We start from the raw sequence: 6,613 nt of genomic DNA, 5'->3' as shown, positions 1-6,613 counted from the left end.
CAGGCTCCCCACCGACCTGAGTCACCACACGCCCCCTTCTGCTCTTCCCGGCTCCTGTCACAGGCCTCATCTCTAATTCTGATCAAATCAGTAGCTCAGATTAGCACACAGGCAGTTCCATTTGCTAGATTTAGCCAACCTGAGATTTAACAACGGGTGGGAGATTTTCTTAAAAAACAAAACCGAAGTGTTCTTTTAAAACCTTTTCATTATTGAAAATGTCAGGATATACAGTAAGAGCATGCATAGACCAGTGACCTGAGTACCCCTCACTCTCCTTCAAAAGTTCCAAATAGTGGTCAGTCCTGTTCCCTTTCTATCTCTGCCACACCCACCGGTTATTTAAAAACAAACTTCAAACACTGTCTAATTTCTTTTATATCTGTATATGCCACTCTTAAAAAGGAAACAGACCTTTTAAAGTATAATATCATTATCACACCTAAAAATAAAAACCCTGACTAATTCCCTAGTATTCTCAAATATCCAGGTTTTTGACTTGAGGTCTAAGTAAGGAATATACACACATATATTAAAGGGTATATACATATATTGCATTACGTTTTTCTTTGAAAAAAACAGGCCTGGTGGTGCAGATGTGTAATCCTAGCTAGGATCCTACTAGGGAGGCAGAGGCAGGAGGATTACAAATTCAAGGTCCCCCTCCCAGGCTTCAGAGTGAGTTCAAGGCCAACTTGGTCAACTTCTGGAGACCTTGTTTCACATTAAAAGCTATAAAGAGTGTGAGGAAATAGCTTATGGTAGCGTGCTTGCCCAGCATGGGGGAGGCTCTAACCCTCAGGACCTCAGAGAAGACACACGGGAAAACTCCGGGTACAATAAAAGTGATATATAAGCTAGAGGGCATGTCCTCTGTGCATCTGTGGGACAATCACTGTCGCCTGCTTCTGACTCCCATTACTACTCCTTAGTGTGTGTGATTCTTATAAAATCTTATCAAAAGCTAACATCTGGCTGGATTAACTCACAAGCTCTAGTTTACTGGACTTTAATATTTTTATTAAAAAAATTGCACTTTGTTTATTTTGTGCTCACATGTGTGTGTGTTCTCCCTTATTACCATGGTGCATGTGTAGAAGTCAGAGGACAATTTATTGGAGTCCATATTCTCCTACATATGGGTCCTGGGGATTGAACTCAGGACATCAGACTTGGTAGCGGGAAAGCTACCTGCTGAGCCATCTTGCCAGACCTATTTATTACTATTAAAAGTCAAGTTCTGAAGATACAGCCCAGTTGGTAAAGTGCTTGTTTTGCAAGTACAAGGGCCTGAATTTGATCCCCAGAACCCATATTTTTTTTTTTTTTGAGGGAAAAAAAGCCAGCCCGTTTTGTGGCACAGCCTTGTAATCTCAGGGCTGAAGAGGCTGAATTCTGGGGCTGCCTGGCCAGCCAGTCCAGCCTACTTGGCAAGTTTGAGCCCAATAAGAACCCCTGTCACACAAAGGGAAAAAATGGCTGATGCCTGAAGAAAGACACCTGAAGTTGTCCTCTGGCCTACACACACACACACACACACACACACACACACACACACACACACACACACACCGGCACATAATATTTGAATAATGGTAACCTGTAATGAGCATGTGTATTTGTGTGATTTTCCAGCACAGGCATCTTTATCTGAGACTTTAGAAAAGAGGATTCCACACAGGAGAATCTTCTACAACTTCCAGCTCATTCCGCTAAACCTAAATGGTTTTACCTATTTTTTAAAATATGCTTATACACTCCCCTGCTTTCTTAACCAAGAGTCACAAAAGCACGCCCATTTCTTGATGACTGATGGGGGCATTCATTTCATACCTTCACCATTGCTCTGCTTTCCCTGTGTTCACCCACAAAGGCCAGTGAGTTCCAGTGTGGTGTCCAGTGTGGTGTATTCAGGGCTGCTGTCTTCTGTGGTGAGGAAAATGCCAAGGGACTGTGTTTGTAGGGCAGGGGGGCGGGGGCTGGGGGTGGGGACCTGTTACTGAGCTCCAGGAGAAAGAGAGTAAGCCTGGATGTCAGACAGACTTAGAGTCCAACTCCAGAGCCACTGTTTACTAATTGTGCATATGTGGAAAGTTAGCCAACTGTTTTTTTTATTAATTAATTAATTAACTTTATACCCAGGCTGAACTTTCCCCTCCCTCCTCTCCTCCCAGGCCTTCCTCTTCACCACTCCCCCCACATCCACTCCTCCCCCGTTTCTGTTCAGGAAAGGGCAGGTCACAACCAGCTAGGGCATGGACCCCTCCCTCCCTCGCCTTTCATGCCTGCTGTACTTTTTGGGGTTTGCTATTCTTCACTAGGAGTTTGGGTTCTGGTGAAACATTTGTGTTCGAATCCAGACCCTACCACCTTTTACTGTGTGACCTTGGACAAGTTATTCAACTTCTCTGTCTCGGTTTTCTCACCTAGAAAATGGACCATGATATTTGTTTACCCCAGAGATCTAAGGTACCAGTTCATGTAACCATCCCTTTCACAGAGCTAACGCACAAAGTTAGGGTCTATGAAGATTGGGAAAGCATTTCTGTTGCTTCTCATCTTCTGTGTCCCAGGGAATGACAGAATCATGTGTACTGAAGTAGTGGAAAATTAAAATTGTCTATTAGCGAAGTTTGTGAGCTTAGTCATCTCTCTTGTTTATACCCTTTGCTGTGGCTACATCTCCTCCCCCCCATTTTCCCTTCCTCTCCTTCCCCTCTACCCTCCCTTTCCTCCTTCCCAGTCTGTATTAACAGCTCCAGCTTACTCTGGCTTATGGGATACTGCGGGACTACTGGGTTGATGGTCTCAAGACATTTAATGTTTTTACCTTATAGAACAGGAAATAACCTCTCTTTCCCTTTCTGGTTTTTATTATTATTATTACTGTTATGTGATTTGGCTCCATTTTCTCTGTTCCACCTACAAAGATAGATTTCAAGGTTTTCTCTAAGCCAACCAGTTGGCCAGCATTATCACGTACAAATGTTTGCCTTTTATTCACGAGTGGCCAATATGTCAACAGCCAAGTCCCAAACTCACCACGTTATCAGTAAAAGTTCCCAGTGGTTATGTTTATAAAGCTTAACACCTTACTCATTTCATACTTGGATAGTATTATAAAGTATTTGCATTGTGCATTCCATTTCTTTGTGTTCAAATATCATCTATTTGTCTTCAGTCATTAGCACAAGTCTAATCCTCCAGTTGAATAACTTATTGGAACTCAGAAGTGGAGAGAGAAAAAATGAGGGTGAATAGTTATGACTGAAGAATGAGTAGCAACAAATTGTTTTAGACAGCGAAATAATCTCATTAAGAGGTATGTATTTGTGGCTGCATTGAACAATTAAATCTAGAAATTGCATAAACAAAAGTTTGGCTGAGCTACAAGTTATGAAAGAGCTTGCTTGATGTCATATCAGTCTCATTGCCCAATAGGCACAGAACAAGGTTCTTACTGTGCTGCACTTAGCTTCTTTATCAAGACCTACTCTGCCAATTGATTCTCACATCAATAGAAGCATCACATATTAAAAAAAAAAAAAAAAAAGCCCACATACCGCCTCTCCTATCATCTCCTTCTCTTTGGCATTTCCCCCCAACAGCCTAAGAGGCTGTTTGAGGCACAGACATTTGTCGGGGTTGGACGGCCAGGATTTAGGTGTGGCCTGCTAAAGACTGGGAAATTCAAAAGCTTTCCCGAAGAGGAGATAAGAGCTTGGAGAAGAGGGTATAGTTGGCGGGATCAGAACATCCCAGGAGGCATTTGGCATTTGCTCAGTGATTACAACACAGCAGACATTTTTCAAGGGCTGAGAGGCAACAATGACTGCCAGCTAAGGACCATTCCCAAGGCCCAGATCTGGTTCTAAATTTAACATTACACCAATCACTCGTCTAGCCCTTTGTTACCTCTTGAAGCCATACACAGGATCTCTCTTCAGAACAATTAGACACGTTCTGATTTGACAAGTACTGCCTGCTTACCCATGACCCCTGGCCCTGTCTAATCCCACAGTGGAATCATCTGTTGGAATCTGGAACTGGAGACTAAGAGAGTAGATAGTTACGGTTGAAGCCTGAACAGCAACAGTTGTTTACAATAGCCAGCAAATAGTCTCAAAAGTTGTGTATCACTCAATTAGGTCAACAGCATGCAGACTTCGTAAGTGAAAGTTATGAAATTATCTTGGTTTTTACTTTACAGCAACCCTGCTACTTTAAACAAGGTTTTTGTTGAATTCCATTTTATTCTTATTGATTAGTAAAACTATTTGTGATTGGCAGGGCTTTCTTGGATTTTCTTTTCTGAGAGGTAGGCATTACTTCTCACGGTTTCTTAAATATTGTTAAATCTGGCCAGTCAGAAATAAAAATGCAGGTGTCTGTTTTACAATGATCATCTTAGATAAGTGCTTTCTTTAGGAGAGTATGCTTTTCAGCACCTCTCCCCACCCGCCCCTCTCTCTCTGTCTCTCTGCTTTTTAGAGCCAGGGTTTCTCTGTGTAGCCCTGGCTGTCCTGGAACTAGTTCTGCAGACCAGGCTGGCCTCGAACTCTCCTACCTCTGCCTCCCAAGCGTTGAGATTAAAGGTGTGAGCCACCGCCTCTTTGGCCCCTTCTCTTTATTATTAACTTTTTCACTGTCTCTACACAGTCTTTGCTATTCTCACGTATAGAAACCAAACCAAACCAAACCACACCACAGTGAGTACAAGGAAGCCATCCAGTAAGAAGGTGAGACCCAGGCTACGGTTTAGGGTGTGCTGCTGAGGCCCCCACTGACCAGTCAGCACTGGAGGAGGGAAATCTAGTGGACTTTCACAGGCATCCTGGCCACGTCTCAGCATGGGTACAGGTGTTATGAATAGAGACCTGAAGCTAAGATATTTTCACTCCAACAAGTATCACAGAGAGATGAATGTGGGAGATGAAAATGCTAACTGTTCTGATTTCATCACTGTACATTGTGTACATGTTCAAATGATTGCTCTATACCCAATAACCCAGAAACCAACAAAAAGTCCTCACATTTTATTGTTTGTTTGTTTGTTTGTTTGTTTGTTTTGTTTTTCCAGATCTCATTACAGATGGTTGTGAGCCACCATGTAGGTGCTGGGAATTGAACTCAGGACCTCTTTGAAGAGCAATCAGTGCTCTTAACCTCTGAGCCATCTCTCCAGCCCATGTACACATTTCAATAACAACTTGGATTATACATTAGTTCAGAGTAAAACAACATTTTTAAAATAACTTAAAATTGTTGAAAATATAATGTATCAAGAACTCAAACTGTTAGAAAACTAAAATAATTAGATTCCCCTCGATTATAATTTTGTGACATATAACAAATATTCTTCAAAAAAACCTCTTTGAACCGAAAGTTCACATTTCACACTAAGTACACAAAGGATGTTCTGAAAAGAATGACATATTTAGTATGTTTTTTGTTTGTTTTTTGTCCGTTTTCAAGACAGGTTCTCATTATGTAGCTCTGGTTGTCCTGGAACTCACTCTGTAGACCAGGTTGGCCTCAATCTCACAGAGATCTGCCTGCCTCTGCCTCCCAAGTGTTGGGATTAAAGACATGCACCACCTTTGACTCTATTTTGGATAGTTTTCTTTCTATGATGGCCAATCTCACAGTAGTAATCACGATCCATAATCTGAGATATGAAACAGAAAAAGGTAAACTGTGTTCAGTGCAAATTGAGAGTGATGTGTTTGATTTCTATCATTTAAAATCAATCAACAATATTTACTAACTTTCAGATAACATTACTATATAAATTAGACAATGTTATTCTTCAACCTATTCATGTGAACTTTTGAAGAAATTCGTAGCTATGTAAGAAAACACATTTTTGTCTGTTGTGCATTGCTTTTATAGATATTTAATGCCCCCTGCCATGCTTAGAGATTTGATATATTTTTAATGAAAAAATTTAACAATTTAAAAACAGCAATAATTTTTCAAGTACTTAAATGAGTGTAGACAGACAACATTCAAACAAACAAACAACTAATTCTAGCATTTTGCTTACGCTGAAGGAACTTTATGGAGGTCGTAATTAATTTAGACCTATACACCTCTACTTCTGAAAGCAGTAATAATCAGGCACAAGCCTCACTAAAAGTTTTTTGGTAAAAACATTTTGTTAACTGTAGAAAATGTTGTAAAAACCCAAGCTGGGTGAGGTAACAGGCACATCAGAGCTCAGCATTCAGGAGGCTGAGACTTCGTTAGGATTATGGGTTCAAGGCCAACCTAGGCTACACAATGAGACTCACTTTTAAAAAAAAAGAAAAGAAAACACAAAGGCATAGGACCCAAGACGCACATGTAGTTTAAAGACAAAAAAAAAACAAACAAAAAAAAAAAAACCAAAAAAAAAAAAAAACCCATAAAATAAAAAACAAAACCGTGGTTTTCTTCCTAGACATTTATACCATAGGGATGTATGGCTACAACTATGTTTTCCTACTTTTCCAAGAGTGTTCCAGTTTTACTTATGTATGCCTGCATGAATTTTTATGCACCATGTGTGTGCAGGTGCCCTCGAAGGCCAAAAGAGGACACGGGCTCTCTGGAACTGGAGTTACATGGGTGT

This window comes from Peromyscus maniculatus, chromosome 10 (assembly GCF_049852395.1).
Source record: "Peromyscus maniculatus bairdii isolate BWxNUB_F1_BW_parent chromosome 10, HU_Pman_BW_mat_3.1, whole genome shotgun sequence".
NCBI lineage: Eukaryota > Metazoa > Chordata > Mammalia > Rodentia > Cricetidae > Peromyscus > Peromyscus maniculatus.
Note: the sequence above shows the minus strand (reverse complement) of the source record.